The sequence below is a fragment of the Cheilinus undulatus genome, linkage group 15 (assembly GCF_018320785.1).
Source record: "Cheilinus undulatus linkage group 15, ASM1832078v1, whole genome shotgun sequence".
Taxonomy (NCBI): Eukaryota; Metazoa; Chordata; class Actinopteri; order Labriformes; family Labridae; genus Cheilinus; species Cheilinus undulatus.
In genome coordinates this window covers 46,746,933-46,772,712 of record NC_054879.1, presented here as the reverse complement: position 1 = coordinate 46,772,712, position 25,780 = coordinate 46,746,933, and the positions used below count along the sequence as shown (strand labels likewise).

General features: G+C 39.5%; 1 long non-coding RNA gene across 1 annotated transcript in view; it reads left to right on the top strand.

Annotated features, from left to right (window-relative positions):
* The window catches only part of LOC121522549, a 73,837-nt gene that overhangs the window by 15,846 nt on the left and 32,211 nt on the right, over window positions 1–25,780 (top strand). Inside the window, exon 3 of the long non-coding RNA XR_005992994.1 lies at window positions 8,207–8,340. This is a non-coding gene — a long non-coding RNA (uncharacterized LOC121522549). The remainder of the gene's footprint in view (window positions 1–8,206; window positions 8,341–25,780) is intronic.

Below are 25,780 nucleotides of genomic sequence, written 5' to 3'. Positions count from 1 at the left end.
TGATCCGGATCACCGTCTGGATCCAGGAATGTTTTTAAAGGATTCTTTACTATTGGGAGATAGGGCTAATGGTGGAGGTCTGTGCTCCCTGAGTGCTTTTCTAGTTATTATTATTGTTATTATTAAAAAAATCATTTAAGATGATGTGTGTTTTGATTTCAGTAAATAACTATAAATTGTTAATCTGTACATGCTCCTTTCAGTTATTTGTTTTAAAATCATACAACAGAACAAACAGAATCAGGATAGATAATCACACATCAATAAATCTCAATCTCAAATGAGGAACTTAAAGGTCACATATTATGCAACAATCACTTTTTTCAGGCTTTTCTAGCATAAATATGTGCCCCTGGCCTGTCCACAATCCCCCCAAGAATCAGAAAATGTGTGCTGAAACAAGCTGTTGTCAGATTTTCCCCTCATGATGTCATGTGGGGAGTTAGCCCCGCCCCCAGGTTCAGTTGGCCTTTTCCACTTGGTGGAAGAAAGTTCTGCCCTCCTCTCCTGATCCTCTGCCGCATGCATCTCCTGAGAGGGGCGTGGTCAGGGGCGGAGTCAGACAGCTCATTAACTTTTAAAGCCACAGACACAGAAACAGCTCGTTCTGAGCAGGGCTGAAACAGAGGGGTTTTTAGACATGTAGAAGTCAATACAGGAGTGTTTTTTCAGAAACAAACTTCACAGGCATGTTTCAGGGACCTCTGAGACCGATATAAACTTGTCTTAAAGGGGTAAAATATGTCCCCTTTAAAAAAATAATTGCATATTAAATCACAATGTTGGGGGGAAATGTTGTCAGTGCCTTACATCTAATATCCACATTTGAAAGCAGTAGTCCTTCTTTGACATGAATTGTGTATGAGGGTCATTGATGAATCACAGTTTGAAGCTTTGTTTAGTTTGTTTTTTAAACCAAGAGGGCACTGTTGCCTTAGCGTTGAACCCCCTCAACAAGAGCTGAGTCTACCAATGAACTCACACATGAGAGAGAGAGAGAGAGGGAGAGATTGTACTTGAAGAGTTTAATAGCTGGAAAGCCATGTTCTTTCAGTATGCTGGTTGCATGCTTATCAGCTCCTCCAGGCCTAAAAACTACCCCGTAAGCATTACAGCAATTGAATACAGAAATGGCTTAATTTTTCGCTGGCAAATTTGTTAAAAGTCATGGTGTATAATGTCAAGTACTGTCACAATGAAAGCATTAGAGACACTGTATTTAATCTTGATATTTCATCTGTCTGTGTTTGGGAATGACAGCTGTGCTTTGGAGTGATATGGTGCTCCGCGTGATTAAACACAGACACTGTTAGCATTTCTCCCAGCCAACTTCCAGTGTTTCCTTTGTATCATGACAACCGTGACTATGAGCAGCTCTGTGCTTTAATACAAAAACGAGCAGTCCAGCAGAGAGACGGTTTGTTCTCTTTTGGCAGCATTAATGGGGAATTTATACAGAGTGAGGGGGAAATAGTGGTGGCCAAGGGGGGGTCGAGAGGCAGGCAGTCAGTCGATCTCACACAGACGGACTGAGATGGTGATTGACTGTAGTCTGTAAAAACAGGAGGGAGCTCTCGTCTCTTTTTTTCTGACAGGCAGCTCTGCTAGTGACAGAGGAAGCCAGTGTGGAGGAAGTCATCTGCATCTAAATAAAGACCGCCAGTGGCTTTGTCAGAGTCCATTAAGCAAATTGCCATATTTGATAAATGCATCTAGCAAGTCCCCCCTTTCTTCACCCCTCCTGCAGCAAAAGTGCCTTTTGTTTGCCTTTCTAAACAGGAAGAACTAGCAGTGAGATGTGAAAATAAGATTTCATTGAGTTATCATTTTGATGCAAATGATGACTGATTCGTGCATTGTGTGATGCATGAGATGGGTCGCCTCCTATCAGGTGTGCAATGAAGGAAAATCACTCACGGCTGCATAGACCTGTTTGGATTGAAATTATGGAGATGCAAGATTACTTTTGCATGGATTGATTGCCATATTATTCTTTTCGTTTTCTTATTTCTTTGTTGCTGGAGCTTCAGAAGCAGCAAAGTTGCATTTGATTGCCACATGCTGTAGTTCGACTTTCAGCCTCGTTTTAATGAAACAGCCAATTCTGTGCACTTTCACCTCTTAATTAAAGTGCTGTGACTGCATGGCATCATTAGAGGCAGGTCTTTGTTATCTGTCAAAGCTTTAACAGGTCCAGGTTAATAGCAGCGCTGGCTCAGTCCACTTATTCAGCCCTGCTGCTTCTACAGAGACTCATTTCCCAGATCTGCTCCTCTCTTGCTCTTTTTAGTCAGTATAGCTCTGACAGAAGTACAACCCAGAAGCAGAAACCTCAATCATTCATGTCTATCAGGGTTTTGCAAAGGTCAGTTTTTTCTACTATATCTCCCATCCATGACACATTTTAGACTTCTAACTCTGCTATGAAAATCAAGGGGTAACAAGGCTGTCACATAAAAAAGCAACAGAAGCAGATGAACTTAGGGGATGGGTTAGGTTAACTTTATTAGCTGGTTTTATTACTTGTTATAGTTGTAGACAGGGATGTTTTCAGTGATGGGTCTAACTCACTATGATCTGATACGATACAAATTCAATTTCAACTCAGTTTGATTCCATTCCGTTTAGGAGGCTGCGATCAATCTGAGACATTTTGTTTTGGTGATGATTTACTTTGCCGGTAGTCATGTCGTAATTTCCCGTCATTGATACGAAGGTCCGAACCTTTCAAAATAATGCTCTCACACTGGCCATGAAGCAGACCGTGGTTCTGTTTGGTCCGGACCAAGACCACCTCTTTTGGTCGGACCAAGGTCCGGCTGTTTGGTCCGGACCACGGTCCAGGGGAGGTAACACACCTATCATTTTGGTTCGGACTAAACAGAAAAGTCCGAAAGTCTGGACCAAACGACATAGGTGTGAAAGCCCCCTTAGAGTGGTTCGAAAGCTTACACGAACTCCGGCCCCTTTTCCAGGATAGTTCGGTCCGTCTAGAGTGGTGTGAAAGCTCACGCGAACTCTGGTCTGTTTTCCCAGATAGTTCGGTTTGTTTGGAGTGGTGTGAAAGCTCACACCAACTCTGGTGCGGCCCAAACAAGCGGACTCTACTTTCAGTTTAATTTATGAAAAGATGAAATTTACTGGCCCTGTGTTTAATTCTATTCCTTGTGTGTTTTAGTTATTAGTTTAAAAAGGCAAATGTCTTACTCAGCAGCAAACTCTGATTCTGATGCAAACAGATGAGGCAGAAAGGGTGAATGTAATTCCTGCAGACTCGCAGTTAAGGTTAAAGCTAATTAACAGCATTATTGAGGAAAGATAACACGGGGCATAGTGAAGGCGTGATGCTGAGCTGTGAACACAAGTGTTAGCACCTGAAGCCTGGCGTGTAAAGCTGGCTTTGCTCTTCTCGCCCTCATAGCTGTCATCAACACCCTTTTCATAGACACAAAAACAGCATCAGGACCTCCAGGAGACTGGCCAGCCTGCTATCTTTGATAGGCTTTCAATACCAGTGATTCAAAGTGATACCTTGTCCTAGTTGGAGAACAAAAAGCCCCCGGGCAGCAGCGGTGGAAGGGGAGAAGAGAAAAGAAGAAGTCAAATCAGAGCTATTAAGTGGATTAGGAGTTATCTGCAGCGCTGCGTGTAATTGGTTTTGTGTTATCGTTGTAACGTCAGATAGGTGCTAATTGAAAAGACAGTTTATTAGTGAGGAAACAGTCTTGGGAGGGTTTGCTTGTGGTTTAAAGGTCTTGTTTGAGATAGCCTCCCAAATGATTATAGATAATAGACTGCTTCTACGGAAGCTTGTGGTTCTCTCACATGTTATTCCCCTGACAGTTTTCTGCTGAGTTCATCCTCCTTCGCCTGCAGTCTTAGGAGAAAAGAACCCAGCGCTGTGCTAATAATATGTTTCATTCTGAAGTTTGGATTTTATTTGTAGTGTCATACTCTTCAGCCTTTTTTTATTTCACTGCAGGGCTCTCACAACAGCGTTGTTCTCGTGTACTTGACAAAAGCAATCTGTCTGAGGGCACTGTGTGTCATGGAGCAAAACAAGCAAATACTGCAGTCCCTTCAATTTATTTTTGAGCTTTTTATGAAGCTAGTGGAAGTACCAAGCACTGCTAGTGAGATGCTGCTGCTCTTACCTATAGCAGCGGTCAGGTACATTTGCACAAGGACCAGATTTAGTCTGGACAGAGACTCTGGGGACCGGACTTTCAAAATAAACCAAAAATTAAGTATTTTGGTCTGATTGCAATACAATACACGACAACACAATAATAACTTTATTCATGCCCGAAGAAAATTCATTAATTATGATTAACATAATATTGTATTAGAATTTGTATTTTCTTTAAAATCCCAGAGAATGGGCCCTCCCAATTGTGATTTAGTACCAAAATTATCTCATTCTGACACTTTTTAATCGCTTTTCACTACTTCATTCAGCCATTTCCGTAACATTTTTTGCCACGTATAACCCATTTTTGATAATTTTTGCCCCTTTTAGATCATTTTTTTTCCAATTTTCACCCACTTTGCCACTATGTAACCTCTTTTTGCCACTTTCCTGCCAATTATTTCCCATGTGTGCCACTCTTTAGCCCAATTCACTACTTTTCCAGGCTACTGTTGCCATATACATTTACCCTTTTAACCCATTTTTGATACTTGTAGGGTCTTAAACCCAAGCTTTGACATTCTTTAACCCATTTTTACCACTTTTTCTGCATGTTTTATCCCCTTTCTGCCACTCTTTCATCCATTTTTGCCACTTTTAACCTATTTTTGAAACTTTTTGCCCCTTTTTTCCTCTTTTACCAATTTTTGCCCCATTTTAACCTCTTTTCACCAATTTTCCTGCCAATTTTTGTCTCTTTGTGCCACTCCACAACTAGGGATGCATGATATTATTGGCCAGATATCAGTATTGGCAGATATTCACCAAAAAAAAGAAAAGCAAAATATCGGTATCGGCAGATATCAAAATTTTTTCTGATATTTACATCCAATATTTTAAACAAGCATATCAGCATATATAAATTGTAAAATTTGGCCATATATACTAGTAAATTAGTGGAGTTTTAGGCTGAACCAACAGACCTATTTAAGTTGAGATCTTTTTACCTCTGCCAAGGAGGTGATCGAGTGGGTTTGTTCGTTGGTTAGTTAGTTTGTTAGCAACATAACTCAAAAAGTCATGGACGGATTTTAATGAAATTTTCAGGAAATGTCAGAAATGGCAAAAGGAAGAACTGATTTTGGGAATGATCTAGATCAGCGTCTGGATCCAGGAAGTTTATTTTTTTCTATTCAAAGTGTTGGTGGTTATAGAGTTTGAAAAACACGCCCAGTCTAGGAGACGAGTCGGAGCGTAACAGAGAGAAAGACAGCGAATTGTAGCGAGAAAACTCACAATGCTGGGAGGAATAGAGGAATATTCACCCTCTGCCATGACTTCCAGTCATCCATGGGTGCTGCCGCCATGACAGTTCACACGTAGCGAAGACAATGCTTTGCCTCACCGTGTCTCCACCCCACCGGCGAGGGAGTAATCAGTGAATTAGATTTTGGGAGTGATCCGGATCACCGTCTGGATCCAGGAATGTTTTTAAAGGGTTTTTCACTATTGGGAGATAGGGCTGATGGTGGAGGTCTGCACTCTCTGAGTGCTTTTCTAGTTCTTTATTCATTCTCATTATTTAAACTTTAAAGTGTGTTTTAAGAAAAAGTTTTTTTTCTTTTTTTAAATCATAAAACCTAAAATTGTGTTCAAAAGACTGAGTTTTTAGTTTCGTAAAACATATTCAAATATCATCAATATCGGTATCGGCTAAAATGAATCTTTAAATATCGGCAAAAATTCACATCCCTATCCACAACCAATTTTTACAATTATCAACCTTTTCACCACTTTTCTGGCCATTTTTGCGACATTTCTGCCAGTCTAAACCCAGTTTTTTATACTTTTTTTTTTCTTTTACCCTTTTTTTACCAGTGGCTGACAGGATAATTTTTGTAGAACCAGATCAAATGTTAAGTCATTCTAAAACTATTTTGATATAATTGTTTTTGGGGTGGATTTAACAGCTGCAGACATTTAAAGCCGAAAGCTAACTGTAAAATCACAACATCTCCTCCTTTTCTGAATGTAATGGTCTTCTGGGGGCCAGATAGGAAGCTTTAGGGGCCTGATATGGCCCTCGGGCCACCAGTTGATGATCAGTGACCTATAGTTTTACTGACAGACTACAAAATAAAACATACATGCAGACTCCAGGCAGGACTGCCGACTAATTTTGACATGGCAGCGTCTGATTTACAACTACCACACCGATCTGAAAACCAGAGGAAGAGAACAGAAGATGACAAATGAATTTTTCTGAAACTCTAAGTACATAATCCTAAAATCTCAGACCAGACAAAGCTGCCTGCAACATTTGAGTAGTGAGACAAAACATCTGTGAAGGCTGCAAGAGCCTCAAGTCACAGAAAACCAATTGCCTGCTGAAACAAAGCAGACTCTGTACTGTGTGACGCATGCAGAGGGTGCCTGGATGATATTTGTGAGGTGAAGCTGCTTTATGGTAAAGCTTGCTGTCTGTTATTATGAGCAGAGTGTCCTCAGAGTGCTGCGGAGAGGCTCAGAATGAGCTGTGAAAATGGAGCATGGAGCTGTGATCTTTGCTATCTCAATGCAGAGAGCTGAGGTGCTGAACTACCAGCTCTGCCGCTGTCTTTCATCCCTCACATCTGCAGAAGTCTGAAAAAGGGGAGGCTATAGTGCACAGCAGAAGGAGAAGGCACTGCTGACAAATATTCCAAAAACACAACTGTTGGAGACAAACCGGGGATGCTAGCATTTCTGCTGCTGTTTATGCAGTGTTGATGGGTGCAGATGGGCTGCCGACAGTCTGCCTGTGAAGAAGACATGCCAAAGCTTCCTGTACTTCTGCTGCTGATGCATGCAGCTAGCTAGCATGCATTATTCAAAGATTGGATGCAGTAAGGATGATGTGCATGACTCATACTTGAGGATGGACCGCCACCATGTCCTCTGACAGTGAGCTGCTTCCTTCAGCACTGCTCTGCTGCTTCTAATCAGCAAAGAAATAGGCTTTTATTTACAGCACGGGTGTCAAACTGGAGGCTTGGGGGCCAAATCCAGCCTGTGATACTGTTATACCCGGCCCACAAGACCATTAATATTTCTTTTATAACTGGTCCACAAGAATGGGGTCTGCAGATTTCTTCAGTATGAAATTGTAAACTTAACCTCAATGATTTCAAATATCCTTAAATCATAAAACTTTGAAAAAGTAAAGAGTAGGAAGAATTAGTATAGATTATATAATATATAGTACTAATTATTTCTACTCTTTCCTATAAATATTACTTTTTATGTAATATTTTGATCTTTAAGATTCACACTTTTAAATTTTAAGTCATATTTTCACCTTTCATAATTGTGGTTTTAAATGTATCGTCAAGTTTTTACCTTTAAAACTCATGACTTCCAAATTTATCTCATATTTTGACCTTTGAAACTTGTGGTTTTGACTTTTTATCTCATATTTTGAATTTTAAAATGTATTATTTTGAATTTTATCTCATATTTTGACCCTAAAAACTCGTAAATTTCAGTTTAATTTCCTAATTTCTCCTAAAAACTTATCATTTTGAATTTTATCTCGTGTATTTGACTTAAAACTCATGATTTGACATTTTATCTCATATTTTGAAGTTTAAAAAGTATAATTTTGAATTTTATCTCATATTTTCATGGATAAAACTCTGATTTTATCTCATATTGTGACCCTTCAAATTCATGATTTGAATTTCTTAATCATTTTGACTGATAAAACTCATGATTTTGAATTTCTTTCATATTTTGACCTTAAAAACTCATGATTTATACATTTTATCTCAAAATTTGAAGTTTAAAATATATTCTTTGAATTTTATCTCATATTTTTACCTTAAAAACTTATCATTTTGATTTTTATCTTGTGTATTTGACTTTAAAACTTGTGATTTTGACTTTTTATCTCATATTTGGAAGTTTAAAATGTATTATTTTGAATTTCATCTCATATTTTCATGGATAAAACTCTGATTTTATCTCATATTGTGACCCTTCAAACTCATGATTTTGAATTTCTCAATTTATCTTTGGCCTTTTTTCTGCCTTTATTAGATAGAGGAGGACAGTGGATAGACTCGGGAACAGGGAAGAGAGAGGGGAGAGACATGCAGGGAATGATGCCACAGGCCGAAGTCGAACCTGAACCACCCGCGTTCATGGCGCACGCCCCAACCACTGGACTACCGGTGAGCCCCATATCAGTTTGAATTTTATCTTGTATATTTGACATAAAAACTCATGATTTTGACTTTTTATTTCATATTTTGAAGTTTAAAATGTATAATTTTGAATTTTATCTCAAGTTGTGACCTTTAAAACTCATGATTTTGAATTTCTTTATCATATTTTGACTGATAAAACTCATGATTTCCAGTTTCATCTCATATTTTGACCTTAAAAAATTAACGATTTTGACATTTTATCTCATAATTTGAACCTTTAAAACATATTCTTTTAAATTTTATCTCATATTTTGACCTTGAAAACTCATGATTTTGACATTTTATCTCATATTTTGAAGTTTAAAATGTATAATTTTGAATTTTATTGTATATTTTCATGGATAAAACTCTGATTTTATCTCATATTGTGACCTTTAAAACTCATGATTTTGAATGTCTTTATCATATTTTGACTGATAAAACTCATGATTTCCAGTTTTATCTCATATTTTGACTTTAAAGATTAATGATTTTGACATTTTTTCTCATATTTTTACCCTTAAAACTCATGATTTCGACATTTTATCTCATATTTGGAAGTTTAAAATGTATTATTTTGAATTTTATCTCATATTTTGACCCTTAAAACTCATGATTTTGAATTTTTTGCATATTTTGACTGATAAAACTCATGATTTCCAGTTTTATCGCATGTGACCTTAAAACTTATTACTTGATCTATCTCATATTTGAACCTTTAAAACTCATGATTTTGAAAGTATCTCATGTAATTGCCTTCTAAAAACTTTTTTTGACTGTAAATTTCATGTTCTGACCTTTTGTTCTTATCAGTTTGACCTTTTATCTCAGATTTTGAGCCTTTAAACTTATCATTTAGACTTTTTTTTTAAATCTCAAAACCATCATATCATCAGTGCTTAGATGTTTTTCCATGATTCATTACTGATGATATGATGGTGGCAGTTTCTGGTTAAATGCTGACCCTGCTCGGCCTTCAGGTTAGACCTAAATTCAGAATCTGGCTCCTGCTGTGACTGAGTCTGACACCCCGGATTTACAGAATCCCAAACGTTGGTGTAGCTAAATCCCATGAGCACATGCAGTAATGTTTTCTTCTTATAATGCTTTTATTTCTTGCTGCAAACAAACATGCAGTCTGCTTTTTGTGTCCTTAAATAGAGAGGATGACACTGAGAGCAGTACCTTTTAGGATGTATGTGCTGAAAAAGAAAGTTGATTAAATTATCCTTGTGTGTACAGTGAATCTGAATTGATTGTCATTCTGCTGCCGATGCTTTCATCCCTAAATAGAGTTAGCAGCAGCAGCACACTTGCATCTGTAGGCACAGCTAATCTTCTTTGCCTTTGAGAGGTGTCCCCCGCTCCATAGTGTTCACACTCACAATGCATGCTAGTATAAATAGTGACATCCCAAAATGGTGGATTTGGTGCAGTAAGTATTGAAATATGCATTTAAAATCCCTCATTGCTCTGTTATTCCCCTCTGAAGAATGAGCCAAACAGCCTCTAATATGAGACTGCAGATTATATCTGAGTAAGCTCATAAAGCGTGATACTTCTCTTAAGCCGTTTATACTTAAGGCCAACAAGCTGCCTGACAGGTGCTGCTAATCTTAACTACTAAATGCATTGCATGCTTGCCAGCCTGCCTCTGTCTGCTGTTTGAATGTTGGTAGACAGAAGGAACACAATAGACAAGCAGGAAGACACGAAGACCGACCCTGAGAGCGGTGACTGTAGGCGAAAAGGTGCGGTTAAGTGAAGCAGGCGGCCCCGGTTCAAGTCTGGCCTGTGGCTCCTTTCCTTCATGTCATTCCCCTCTCTCTCTCTCTCTCTCTCCCGTCTCTAACTCTGTCCACTGTAAGGCTGTTGGAACGAACTTCATTGTTCAAATATAATTTAAATATCTAAAAACTCATTAATATTCAATAACTGATGTTACTATTGGAGCGTGTTTTAAAAATATTTATACGGTTTATAATCGTTCTCGAGTCTCTCCCCTCTCTCCTTGGCCGCTCCTTCACCCAAATGTCGACCTAAGAACCTAATGTTTCGTCACATGACACGTGACATGATGTACAATAAAGTTTTCACACCAAAACACAGAGGTGTCAATGGCCGCCATTGGGGGTGTTTATCGCCAAGGCGGTGCACACGCTGGCGGTGATTTGGTAAGTGAGGCTTTGCTACGTGAAGAGATGCTGACAGTAACCAACAGTAACCTGCTGTCGTGGTGGAAAACGTCCTGGTCCAGGTATCCTCTCCTGTCCCAGCTGGCACGCTGTTACCTGTGCATCCTGGGACCTCCGTCAGGGCGCAGAGGGTTTTCTCCACGGCTGGGATGATAGTGGACAAAAAACGCTCTGTTCTTGATTCAGTAGCCGCGGAACGCCTCGTATTTTCAGGTAAAGACATGCAGGAACAAGATAGTACCAACATTTTTTAAATTTTTGTTCATTATAAACATGATGTCATCAACGCTGTAAGCGGCGCGATTTATTTATTTATTTATTTATTTTTTGACATTTAATTTCTGACCCGTTTGTTCGTAGAGCCACGTGTTGAGTATCACTGCTCTGGAGCCACATGTGATGTTTTGTGGCTCTTAAATTTAATTATTATTCCCCCAGAAAACCTTAAAAAAAGAGAAACTTTGACCTCAGAAACTGTCCATTGCAATCACATTAATCAGTTTGTTTCCCACACTTCTACAGTTGGCTTTGACAGCCTTTATTTCTGTTTGTTTATTTCCATTGCCCTTATTTTAAATTTTCTGCCCCTTTTAAACCATTTTTGCTGCTTTAAGCCCCTTTTTGCCACTTTCGGCCAATTTTTTCCACTTTTATCCCGTTTTTGTCCTCTTTTGCCAGTTCTTGCCTCTTTTGTCCTGCTTTTTGTTTTTTGTTATTAGCATTTTTCCCCTTTTTTGCTATTTTTTTTTGCCACTTTTTACCCATAAAAGCTGCCCCTTGCCATTTAACGTCACCTTTTTCATTTTTCCAACCTTTTTGCTACTTTTTGATGATTTTAGTCAATTTTCAGTCATTTTATGAAAGTTTTTTTTCCGCTTTTGACCATTTTGGACACTTGCAACTCCTTTTTTGTCACTTCTCTCCCATTTCTGCCACTTTTTCTCCCCATTTTTGCCACCTTTTTGCTGCTTTTTGCCACTTCAGCTCATTTTTCTCCTCTTACATTGTGGCTGTTGCAAAGGTTTATTTACACTCTTTGGCTCTTTGGTTGAGTAAATGCTTTAGAGGCATTTTTGAAAGATGTGGCTCTGCTGTCAGGCTAACACCCTCCAGCCTAAGGCCTGATTATTGGTGGGTTCTTAAAGACCCTGTAAAGTGAAGGGCCTCCCAAACTTCTCAGTAATTAACAGTACTAGAGACCAGGGTCCCAGCCGCCCCTGGAGGTGGTTTAAAGCACACGATGTTGCTCAAAGCAAAATGTAGAAATTTAAATTTAAAGGAGTTTTTGTGCACTTTAATTTAAGCACAAGTCTCACCTAGCAGTTTGGTGCAGCGGTCGCTACTTAAACACGTCTGCGAGGCATCCCCGAATGTTGACGAACCGCTGGGATGTCATCGCAGCACGCCTGGAGGCACACTTGGACCCTGCTCCAGAGCAGGACCATCCTGGGCCCAGCGTGGCCAAACTGGTGATGGAAAGTAAATTAGCAGGGCTCGGTTTGGATCGCCATGTCCAAAAGTCATAGGTGGAAGTCCCTGTAAGTGTCTCACAGCCCCCCCCAGGGGTCCCAACCTCCACTTTGGGAACCACCGATATAATCAAATGCAAAGTTATCATGAATTAAAAAGCAGGACTTAGATTTTACAGTGAATTTCTCTCTAAGCTCAGCTCACTTCTCTCAATGAAATGATGTTTTTATTCTTCTAATATTCATAATGGTAATATTTTGGGACATCTGATCCCTGCTGTAATAACAAAACTATTAAAACCACATTGTTATAAAGTAAATATGTTCTGTCTGGGGCTTTAAGTCCATTTTAATTATTTTAAGTAATAAAGTAAGGTTATGGTGCTTCCTTTTAAAAAGCTCTGAGCTTCTAATTCAACCTTTAAAAACTTTTCCAGTCATTTTTATTTAACAGGTAAATATTGTGATAAGGCTGAAAACAAGTTCAGTACAGGGCCATAAAGACGACAAGCCACTGGATTTCAGATATGGAACAATAAACAGAACCCTGAAAACCCTGTACAGTATGTAAACAGGCTAGTGAAGACCAGAGGACCAGAGATGATGAGGCAGACCTCAGGGAGTGTATCGGCGGTCTGATCTGATCCAACAGAGCAGGCTCGTCCACAGGCTAAGAGCTGAGACTGTGAAAGCACGCACTCCTCTAAGTTTGAGTTTGCAGCTACGGACGGCCAAGAGGCACGTGTTAGATGATCTGAGGACCCTGTAGGGTTGGTGGAGTCTGTGATAAAGGGGGCTGTTCAGAAGTTTAAAAGCAAACTGTGAAGCAGTAGAGTTAACTGTAGAGATGCACTGATAGTGGGAAATAAGGCAGATACTGATGTTTTTGTAATACTTTGTTGGTGTTACATTTTCTCTCCCATTGACCATGAAAACAATCAGAGTTTTTCCCACCGGTCAGTTTTTCTGTATTATAAAAAAATCCATCAATCACAGCAAGTGGTCCAAGTCCTGAAGCAGCAAAGCAGCCCCAGACCATCACTCTGCCCCCACCATGTCTGACTGTTGGTGTGATGTTCTTTTTATAACATGCTGTTATTTTTACTCCAGATTGACGGGAAGCACACCTTCCAGAAAGTTCCTCTTCTGTCTCGTCAGTCATCACACACAGCGTAGCTTTGTAAGGCGCCCGAGCGTCCGACCAAAACAAACATGGCGGATTACAGATTTGTGTTCGTGCTGCAGAAGCTACTGGGCTTGTTATGGCTTTTACAGCAAAATCTGACGCTCCTTTACCACCACCGCCAAACGCACACAACATAAGTTCTTAAATCCAACGCTAAGAACAACCAGAAGAGCAACTGGGAGAAAGCTTGTGTCAGTTTTCTGTGATCTTCATTCTTCTGATCTACATTTCTGTAGCAGCGTTAGAGCGCCACGTACAGGCTTGGCATATATACTACAGCGTTTTCAGCGTTTCCGTGCTTACGTGGATATTTCCTGAAACGATTCAGTCTTTACGGAAAACTTTTTCAAAACAGAACGGCAATATATCTTTTTTGTCTCCGTGTGGACGGGGCCTGGGTGTGGATAGATAAACTGAACTCAGCTTTACAAAAAACGTGGTTAATCACAGTTAATTCAATAATCTTCAATTTATCAGCATTAAAAAAGCACAATTATCAATTATGTTTTTAATTTGTCCATGTACAGCACTTTGAGTTACATGTCATGTATGAAAAGCGCTTTATAAATAAAGTTTGATTGATTGATTGATCATACAGCCAGACTAAAGACTTCTGACAATATCAAACACATTTGATATTATCGTAACGCCAGGACTGAAGAAAGACCGCCTTAAAACGGTTAAAATCGAGTCTTAGGACCACCTAACAGGAGCGGGCTGAGACTTTAGCAAGACGATTTTCCTCCGACTTTGGAATTTTGTCTGGGACTCTGAAATCAAAGTAAAGTTTATTTTTTACATTTATTTTGAAAGTCCCGTTTTTGTTGGACCGATACAATAATTAGACTTTTCTAACCGCATGTGAATGTACTGACACTCCCTCTCTCCACCACCCTCGCCTTCACCCCCACCCTCAACGCTCTGAACTCTCCAGCCCTGAAAGTTCAAGGGAAAATCATCCACCATCAATCAGCGAGGCAGATGAGAGGAACAAGCTCCGTGGAGCAGCTTAGCCTGTTGAACATCACACGGCACAATTAAAACCCATGAATGCAAATCATCTTCAGTAGACCACTAAATGAAACGCGCCTTCCTTTCAACAGCGCTCAATAGTAGCACGCTTTCAAAGCCTCTGGCCCGTGTGCAGTTTAATGATGAAAGTCAGGAAGGAGGCTGTGTCAGAGGGAGCCCTCTCGGCAAGGTTGAAACCATGACATTAAGCAACAACCTGAGCCTCATGAGGATGCAGTAACACGTTTCTGTCAGTTTAAGGTGTAGGGATTACCTCAGCGTCATTTTTATTTATTTATCATGTTTACCTGCTGTCTTTGTCCTCTCTAACTGTTTAAAAGTTAAACCTATTAAGTACAACTTTGCTAATTAAGAAAGAACCTGTAGGGACTGTTTGATTTAGCTGTTTTGAGTCTGTTAATTTCTTTAAGAGTTTGACCTTGGTGCCTCTTTGGGGAAGTTTGGGATTGAGGTGAAATTCCTCCTTCAGGGCTCTGGCCATGACTAAGTAATTAAAAAGTGCTCCACCAGGCCCTAACCTTATTATTACGGCCTTGGAGAAATACCTTCAGATGTACTTAAGAGCTCCTGGATGTGACGGAGCTTATTTTAGTTAGAGGTCTGAATAATTTCTACCTCGGTGTACACGGTGACATTTTAAAAGCCAAAAGTCAGTCTTATTAGGGAAGCTTGGCCTTGCTTCTTCCGTAGCAGCTTTGCTCGCTTTAGCTGCGGGGTGCAGCGTGTTTTCATGCTGGCTTGTACTCAGTGAACCTCACATGATGCTGACATAGTTACTATTCAAAACATGTTGACTGTGTTGACCAGGGGCAAGGCTGCTGTAGCCTGTGTACTCTTGTCCTGGATTTCATAATTCATACGCTCACACACAGTCACAGGAAATGAAAACACTCTGATTATGCAGCTCCAAAGGTTGGGAGTGAAGCTGTTTTTATTCAGGAGCAGTAACCAAAACCCACTAGTGTTGTCACAAAGTCTGTTGGTAATGCTGAATGAAGTTTTAAAATATTTCCTTAATAGGCTCTCAAAGTTTTAAGAAGAGGATTCATGCAGCCCCCATCTGTTGATGAGTATTTTTCTGCTCTTAATGGTAACTGTACTGTATCGTGGCATTATTAGGTTAAAGAGAGTTAACACAGGACTGATTACTGAGCGGTTCTTAAAGACCCTGTAAAGGGAAAAAAGTTCTTCATTCAGGTTTGTTGTATGACTGGTCACTGTGGTATTAACTCAAATCTCAGTCAGATAAAACATCTCTAAGTTTATAAGATTAAACTTCAAAATCATGAAAAATGAGGCAGTAAAATCTGCTCCAGGGTGGTGTGGGCGTGTCTGTTGAATGAGCTGAAGCCACGCCCACTTGGGAGAAATATGATCCTCTTGGATTAAATAAAAAACGCTGCGTCCTCTTCAGCTGAATGCTGACATTAGACCACCACTGTTACAGAGTTGTACACAGTCTGAGCAGAGGCATGAATAAACGTTTTTCTCCCCGTAGACTGAAAATGTGTCATCAGAGGGCGGGATATTACCCTGTGAACTGCTTTGACGTTGCCGTGACACACTTTGAGAACTAGTTATATCAAGTTTCTTTAACTATGTAAGAAATATGTCAAGGGAACATAAAGATTTAAAATGAGCCAGCACTTTCTGATGGATCATCTTCTACAGTACATTGTTGTATAGACTCTTAGCTGAGTAACCTTGCATAGCAGATTGATTCACCCGTTTCTGTGTTTCTCACCTCCGATTTCAATATATACAGCGTGCGCGGCGTGTACCAAAGCGCCGCGGGTTTACTCCGTCTGAAGGTGAGCGACCTCGCCCACTGGAAGCGAGTCTAGAGTGCTGCGCTGCGGCGCACAGTCCTGATCAGCAGGAAGAGATCACGGGAGAACTGAGTCCACACAGGAATAGCATGTCAACAGCAGCTTAACTTACCTTTTGGGGTTAATTTATCATCCTTTCCGGTATAAGTCAATGATATTACTGCTTCCTCCATTGAGTGAGTACATTAGGAAGTTCAAAGGTTATGTGTGTGGTTTTATGTAAAAAATTTTTGGCTAAATATCCCCAAAAGTTAACTTTTCCTCGTCAATGGCACCGTTGTAGCTCTGTGACCCACTGACCTCTCGGTGACCCTTTGCTCTCGCTGCAGGATGAGACGTAATGTTGACATAGTGATGATTTATGATCAGGAGTCCGTGTATTGTGTTTATTTTGAAAGAACCAGATGTTCTACGATTGTGACTTCCATGGTTGGTGCTTTTTGAACAACAGTGAATTTACGAGGCTTGGCAGCGGCCGGTGCTGAAAATAGTCCTACAGCATATCTGAAACGAAGCGGAGCGAAGTGTCAGTCCACGTACGCGCTGGATGTGTGAAACAAATCCATCTGGCGTGTCAGGTTAGTAGACCTTTTGAACCAGAGCAGGTATTGTCCAGATGTTTTACTGTTTTTCACAGTTTTCAGTTCAGTTTGAGCTCCACAGCTGAAAGAGACTTTAAGATTTCTCAGAGTGGATGTGTTTTAGTTAGAAACATCGTCTGAATAGAAAGGGCTGTTTTAAGGTGAAGCAATTAAAATCCAGAAGTTTCGGTGCTGGTTTATCTCAGAGTATTCCTTCATGTTTTCCTAATTTAAATAATTGAACTGACTGAAATCAAGAAATCTCAATCAAATAGTTCTTTTGATGTTTAAATGGATCTTTGGAGCTGTAGTCGCTCAGATATCTCTGCAGGCGTGGTGTGATATGTTTTACATGTACTTAAATGAATTCTCAGCAGTCACTTCATTGGAAAAACTTGGTCTTGATGTTCACAAATGATTGACTGATGGAGTAGACATCCTCATCAGAGCAGTCAGTCTGACTTTAATTATGATCTAGGGGGAAAAAGTAGTGCGAAGCCCGTGTCTGTTAATTATGCATCAGGAAATCAAAGATAATGTAAATCCTGGTCGACACTGAAAGGCTGAGTAATGAGGCCACCCAGTGTAATCAGGGTTTTAATGGCGGTTAAGGGATGACTCCTCTGCACAGCGTGGTGTATTTAAAATAGAAAACCTGTAGATTCAGTCCCTCCTGTAGAGAGGATGCCATGACCCCCCAGTGTCATTTATCCATCAGGAACTACACTGCTGCTAATTGGGGTTGTGTGTGTAGGGAGTGTGTGCATGTCTGCATCTGACATATATGTTGACATTAATTATACTGTACTTGGTTTCCTACCAATTAGTATTCTGTATTCGGCAATCTTGCAGCATTGGTTTGATTTTCACACCTTTCCTACAAGGAGCTGAAGGTTTTGACGTTGTTAAATCTGTCAGTAATATTTCTCTGCATGTGTGATAAATCTGGTGGATTATGTTGATTCTTATCACTATGATTCCACAGTGTGGCTGCTTAGAGATCAGTGCTCAAGTAATCAATAGGTTTACTGCCCATAAGGCAGCTTCTGGGGGTAGAGGACGGACGGCACAGATGAGAAGATAGCAGCTAACCTGAAGGCGCTGGTCCAACCCTGCTACAGTTAAAAGTCAGACCCTGTTCTCTCATTCTCAGGGGCAGATCTGGTCAAGAGTAGTCAGCTTTTTGCATGTGTTGAAGCCATGCAAGTCATAAAAAGATGATCCACGGAGCACATGGAAATCCATGCTAACTGCACAAAAATGCAGCTAACTGCTCAGTGAGCAAACACCGCCCTGTTTCCACTTGTATGCATGTAAATCAGGCGGCAACCTCCTGAAAAATGAAGCCAATGCGGAAATGCAAAATATTGCAATACCGCGAGTGTCCACTTGAGGCTGGCTGCAGGAACACTGAATGGGAAGAAAAAGTGGAAAAAGAGTCAGAAAGTAGCAAAAAAAGTTTGAGATGTGACAAAAAAATGAGTTTACAGGTGGCAAAAATGGTCCAAAGGGGCAAAAATGTGGCAAAAAAAAAAGAGTGAAAAGTGACTAAAATGGGCAAAAAATAGGAAAAGGGGTATTTAATGGCAAAAGATAGCTTATTTGGGCAAAATATGTTGAAAAAGGGAAACAATGGGATAAAGTGGCAAAAAATAGGGAAAAAAGAAAAAAAAGTGGTATTTAATGGCAAAAGGTAGCTTAAATGGGTAAAAAGTGACAAAAATGGGCAAAAATTGGATAAAAGTGGCAAAAATGGGCAAAAAATAGGAAGAAAGGGGTATTTAATGGCAATAGGTAGCTTTAATGGCTGGTGAAAAAGGGCAAAAATGGGTTGAAGTGGTAAAAAGAGGCAAAAAAGTAAGAAAAAAGGGGTATTTAATGGCAAAAGGTAGCTTGAATGGGTGAAAAGTGGCAAAAATGGGCAAAAAGTAAGAAAAAAGTGGTATTTAATGGCAAGACGTAGCTTATTTGGACAAAATATGTTGAAAGAGGGCAAAAATGGGATAAAAGTGGCAAAAATGTGGCAAAAATGGGCAAAAAATAGGAAGAAAGGGGTATTTAATGGCAATAGGTAGCTTTGATGGCTGAAAAGTGGCAAAAATGATGAAAAAGGGCAAAAAATACATAGATATATTGTTTTTAGGTTTTCTTGGGGAATAATATTTAAGATTAGGACATAAAAGAGCCACAAATAATCACAAAAGAGCCACAGGTTGAGTGTCTCTGATCTAACACTTCTTAATCAAAGTTTTTAAATCTTGGTAAGCACAGAATAATTTGCGGTGTATTTCAACCAGGAGAGACTTCTACGAGTTTAACAATGATTTATTTTAAACCTTTGGAAATGTTTGGCAGTATTTGGAACTGTGAAATGTCTGGCGTTTAGACTCCATCATGAGGATTGAAGGGTTAATGAGGTGGTCAGCAGGACAGGATACCTGCAGAGGAGCTGGACCCAGATGCTGATGAGATGTTATGGAGGCGGCTGGGGAGGAGGAGGGTTGCAGCGATCGCACCGAAACGACAGACTGACAGTAATAGGGTGGTTACTGATGAATGAAAGGGTGAATGGAAATCAAACAGTCCTCCTGCTTAAACTTACGTATAAGCTTCATTTGTGTCAAAATCAAACTCCAATCTTTTTATAGGTTTAAAAGTGTTTTTTTTATCTTTGTTCCTGTTCTCTTATCTTTTACAGCGTCCCTCCTGCTCTCTCTCTCTGTTTTATATGTTCACACATTCACCTGAGACAGAAACATCAGCGGGCTTTGTGTGAGGCGTTGATAAACGTGACAGCGGCTCAGACTGCTGAGGGACTCGGCGTGATTCAAACAAGTACAATAACGTGTCTGCTCACCTGTTTTATTACCTCTGAGCACAGGGACGAGCCCATCATACTGCTGCAATGTTAATATAGAGATGAAAACTTGAAATATTGCATTGTATGTTCACTCGAAAAACATGTTTGCACACAGAGTCAGCTCTCTGTTTCTTGGGAGTTACACTTTTACCGATGCTAGTTTACATGGCAATCCGTAGCTTTTTTGCACACAACTATCGTGTTTTTTTCTTGATATAGAGTAAAAGAAATTGATATAAGATATCCACTTTTAAATGACTAGAAGCACATATTACTAAATTTCATGTTTAGGAACAAATAGAAGTATTCATTTTTGGTATTAAAGACCCTGTAAAGTGAAAATAAATCTGTATTTAGGTTTGTTGTATGACAGATCACTGAGTCATGAACCCCCATAAAACATCTCTAAGTTTTTAAAATTAAACTTCATGGCAGTAAAATCTGCTCCAGGATGGTGTGGGCGTGTCTGTTGAAGCCACACCCACACAGGAGAAATAAGATCCTCTGAAATTTAAAAAATGCTACAATCTGATTGGATGAAAGCACTCATGCTATTAGCCCCTCCCCTTCACCTTATGTTGACCTTAAGATCAGAGCACAGCTGCCTGGCTCTGTGCCAGAGAAGAGACAAGAGTCAATATGCGTACTTCAGCGTACTTCTGGACTTACGGACTCAAAGTCCAGAAGTTCAAAGTCCGTATCGACACAAGTTCGGTCGAAGTACCCGGATGTGGACTCGCCCCGCCCCTTTTACCGAGTCTGCTGCTGGATGTAACTTGAGCAGACTCGGTTACAATCCCACAATGCAATTCGCGCTGTCCAGCTGGAAACTCAAACAATGGCGGGGGAGAAGATGACAATTGTAAGTAACCGTTGCTGCTGTGTAAAAATATGAATAAATTGCTTGTTTGTGATGGAATTGTATTTGAAATCCAGAAACGTTGGATGAGTTGGATAAAATTCATCCTTGATAAATTCTAAATGGACGATGTCTGTGTTTTTGGAAACGCTAGCAACGGGATAACTGGATGTGACGTGTAGGTACGTAGAAGGGGACGCTAGCAAGTCTGCTGCTGTTCCAATAGTAGTAGGATTGTTCGGCGGACTCCTGTACCCCTGAAGTCCGAACTCTGGAACGAACTTGCCAAGCCCAAACTTCCAGAAAATGCAAGTTCGAGCTTGTGAACTATATATATATATGTATATGTATATATATATATATATATAAATATATATAGATAGATATATAAAAAATGTATAAATACACAGTGCTTTACACATTTATTAGACCACCTGTCATATTTGTCTCAGAGACCATCCAGCATCATGAAGTGCTTTAATGTGAACTCCTTCATTTTCAGTCAGCTCTCCATGTTTTACCATTTTGAACAGGAATGAGGAATTTCAAACTGAATTCACCCAAATTTGAGCCGGCTCACTGGGCTTCTCTGAGAAGTCAGAAATGAATCAAGCATAACATTCAAGCACTAAAACTCATTTTTCTCTTCAGGGATGACAGTAAATAACTATAATTTGACAAATTAATCAAGAAATATTAATGTGCTTTACTATTTTTTCAGTTTTTTTGTAAATCAGTCAATTTGAAAATTCATGGATATCAATAATAATTCTATTTTAGCATTAAAAATATCATTTGGGTTAAAGAGCTTCTACATATTGGTGTATTAACCATTGCAGAAACATAAAAAATGATTTTGGTAATTACCAATGCTGTTAATTTAGGGCAGCTGTGGCATAAACCTTACTTTGGGTGGTGGTCTAACAAATTTGTTAAGCACTGTATATATATATATATATATATATATATATATATATATATATATATATATATATACACATTACATTACATACGTATATATAACTTTTATAATACTGTTAAACAGTGGCTAGCTCTTGTTTTGACATGGAGGCTTTTACTTTGAAATGCTCACCTTTCACAGTTGTCACATGACTTCCTTTTCCTTGAGAATTCCATTAAATGAAGAAAACAAAATAATGGAATTGAAACAAACAAAAACTGAACCCTGTTTTTTAAAATGTTATCCGTTTTTCCCCTTTTATGGTCAAAAACAAAAAACAAAACAAAACAAAAAAACGGCTCGATTTTCCATTTTTTCCAATTTTTGGTCAATAACAAAAAAACTGAATAACGAGAGTTTCTCCCATTTTTTGAGTCGGTTTCAACCAGGAAATGGATCTGCCAGAAAATACAGAAACTGGCATCCTGCCATGCCATATGTAAGAACATTAGACCAGCAGATTTTTTGTTGTTTCCTGCTCTGTTTCTTTGCGATCTTTGTTTCTGGCAGACTCATCCAAGGCTGCTTCTTGGTTCATTAAGTTGCCTGCTAGAAGCTGTCACATGCACGCATTTAGTAGCAGCATGACCTCCGTGACTAATCTCAATTTCAAACGGCATCCTGCGAAAATAGGAGGCAGCTATCTCGTGCAGACTCTTAACAGCTGTTACTCTCTTCGAGGAAGAAAATCTCACTCTGGAAAATGCCTCTCCCTCCCACCCAAGATCAGATATGTTGATTTTTCTGAGGGAAATAAACACTGGCAGCTCCCTCTCCCTCCCACACGACTAAATTAGCTGTCACAGAGGACATTAAGCTGTCATTTTGGAGGTTCCTTTCAGACGTGTTCCCAGCTTTTACGCTCTATGAATGCTGCTGCCAAGGATGCCATTTTTGTTATGGATGTGCCATATTAAGGATACTATGACTCGATAGATGGATTAATGCATAAACAAGATGTTTAGTGATGCTTGCACAGCCCTGCTATGCCTCATTGACTATGCACCAAACAGCTGATAAACAACACCTACCCTCATTGTCCAGCATTATACAACACCACTACAGTCCCAGCGCTTGAAATTAATTTGCTCCCTGTGTGCAGATGAAGTGTTCCTCATTGTGCATACTAATGGCCCACATACGGCTTTCAGGGTGATAGAACGGCTGTGTTTTTAAGATGACAACCTAAAGTTAGGATTGGTTCAGCTTATAGACACCTCTCTTCCATCACTGTGGCGATAATTATGTTGATGTATTAGTGTAAAACCGTAAACAAAGCTCATTTGCTCCTCAGTCTCACGGGTGGAGAAATGAAGCCTCTGTAGCTGCAGAGCTGGAGGTCAAGGCTTGACTGGAAAGGTTTTTCCCTGGCTATTTATTTCCTTATAATTTACATCCCAGTGAGGCGTTTACTGTCATCAGAGGACATTAAGTAAAACAGAAGGCTCTGTGCTCATACGGTGCTTCTTTGCCCTACCAAGCAAATGTTCAGCAGAGCAGACACAGCAATCACAACTATGTTTTACGCTTGGTTTGCACCCCCTTAAAGTCCTTAGACTTCTTAAGACAACAACGCTATTTTCAGCTTTAAAGTGTTGTGTGAAAAGCTGAACAGCTATGTGATATAGCCAGCTGCTGTTTTCTCTACAGCTGGTGCAGGGGTTATTTTTTCCATTCAGAGCCTCACACGTCTAAACGCACCAATTACTGATGACCATGGAGGCGTAAAGAGGGCAGAGCCTAAGTGGCTCTGTCACTGACTGAGAGCAGTTTTTAAAATAACCGCACCGCTTGTTAAATCCCCTCACACTCTCATGTTTGCATTTTCTAATAGGAGTAAGAGTTCATGAATGTCTGTCAAAGCTGTCATCGAAAGTTTCTAAAAACGCCTGTTTGAAGCTCTTATTAAAGAAGCTGGATGGTTAAAGGGGTGGACAACGTCTCTGTGTGGCTAATTAATCAGGATAAATAGAATCAACATTTCTGTTGATTTAATGCTTTTGTCAAACTAGAGCAGAGGTGTCACATTGAATCAGAGAGGGGGCCGGATTCTGAATTCAGGTCTGACCTGAGGGCCTAACAGGGTCCCCATTTTAACAGTCAACCTCATTTTTGACAGTTATAAAATAGGGGGGAAAAATTAGCACTGTTGAGAGAAGTTTTTGAAATGTAAAAAGTCAAAATGATGAGCTTAAAGGCTCAAAATCTGAGAAAAAAAGTCAAACTTATTAGTTCAAAAGGTCAAAAAATGAAATTAGATGTTAAAATAATTATTTTAAAAGGCAAATATATAAAAAAGAAAGTCACAATCATGTTTTTAAGGCAAAAATATGACTCTAAATTTAAAACTGTGCACCTTAAAGGTCAAAATATAAGATAATGGTCAAAATAATAAATTGAAAAGGTCAAAATATGAAATAAAAGTCAAACTAATAGATTGAAGTAATAATTGTGCTAAAATTTAAAATATTTAAAGTGAAAACACAAATGAATTTATTTTCCCATATTTCTTTTTATTTAATTATTTTTCTCGCCAAGGCGGTTATGGGTTTGTTAGTTTGTCAGTTTTTTAGCAACATAACTCAAAAAGTCATGGACGGATTTTGATTAAATATTCAGGAAATGTCAGAAATGGCATAAGGAAGAAGTGATTCGATTTTGGGACTGATCCGGATCACCCTCTGGATCCAGGAATTTTTGAAAGGATTCTGTACTATTGGGAGATAGGGCTAATGGCAGAGCTCTGCGCTGTTACCACTTTACACCAGGAGATGGCGGACATGAGTAACTTCAATCCCAGCAGCATTTTGGGTGTTTCTATTCAAAGTTTTGGAGTTTATAGAGTTTGAAAGACGCATGCCGGTCGAGGAGATGAGTCGGAACGTAACAGAGAGAAAGGCATTCATAGCAAAACACCAGAAGTATCGTGAGACTCCTACACGGATTCTCAACACTGTAATTCCTCGAAAGTTTGCTCAATCTAAAAAATTCCAACGCTGACAGAGAGCTGAGAATCTGTGCTTTCTGGCAATATATGATGTGTGGTATATATATTACGGTAATGTCAAACAGCATCGCGAAAACGGCAGCTTTGGCAGAAGACGAGTGAGAAAGGAGAGTGAAGGAAGAGAGTAAAAGGAGAGCGAGCAAGAGTGGTGTTTTGTTTTCAAAAATAGTGTTAGATAGTGGCATTTGTGCGTGTCTGTCATGTGCAATAACAATATGTTACTGAGAATGTTGAGAATGCATTTTTCCACCTTTATTTGCACTAATTGTCGCCTATGTTTATAGTAACCTTTTGCACTGTGTTTTGCACACCCAGAGTCCTAGACTCAAAAATGACTGCTGATTGTTCTAAACATGTATAGGTTCACATTTCAAATGTCAAATCAAAACTTCATGAGCAATAACAACATTTCTTCTCATAAAAACCATGAAAAACAGATCTGTCTTTGTGTTTTCTTCTTCTAAACTGCTGACAATTCCATATAATGTGCAATAATCATTAACCAGATGTTGAAAAGTCAAGTTCAAGTACTCCTGGGAAAAGGGAGCAAAGCTCTCAGACTTAGGGCATTTCCTGACTATTTTACAGCCATAATTACAGAATATGTCCAAATATCCATTTTAGACTCAGGGTTAATTTCTATTTTTTCACATATTTCTGACTTAAGGATATTCGATATCATCAAGGTTAGGGTTCCATTTTTATACTGCAGGAAATCTGCAGACCTCATATTAGCTAAAATATTTCAATCGCCCCCTTGTGGCCGGTTGTGATATAGGGCCTGTTTTTACTGTTCAGCCTTAAAATTGCAGACATTTGAAAGAAAAAGAAAAATATACATTACCACTCAAAAGTTTGGGATCATTTGGAATTTTTCCTGTTTTCCATGGAAAAATTCATGGAGTTAGTCTGAATAGGAAATACAGCAAACGAGCAGGACATGCTGACATTGTCAGAATGAAAGATGTTCTTTAAACTTTGCCTTCAAAGAAAAAAAAAACACCTTTTTGCAGCAGTTACAGCCGTGCAGACCTTAGACATTCTAGCTGTCAGTTCTTCAAGGTAATCTGATGATTTCCCCCCATGATTCCTCTATTCTCATTTGCTTTAGTAAACTCTTCCATTAATAATACAGGTTTTAGTAAAACAAGCACAACTCACAGTCTTCTGAAACTGGCTTGTGTCTCATAAATCATAGGGCCTCTCTCGTTTATCCCAGAAGTTATTCACATCTTGGGAATAATATCTAATATCCACAACCTCCTCCCTCCTGTGTCTAAATTGTGTGAAGCTCCTGGTCGTTCATCTTGCGAGCAGGTGGGAAAAGGTCGAATCATTTTTGCTGGCGGCTGAGCTTGTGCCAGGCTGAAGACACTGATCTGATAACGTCCTCATTAGCCGGCCTTAGTGCTACAGAAACCACAGCCGGGGGCAGGAGGTCTGCTC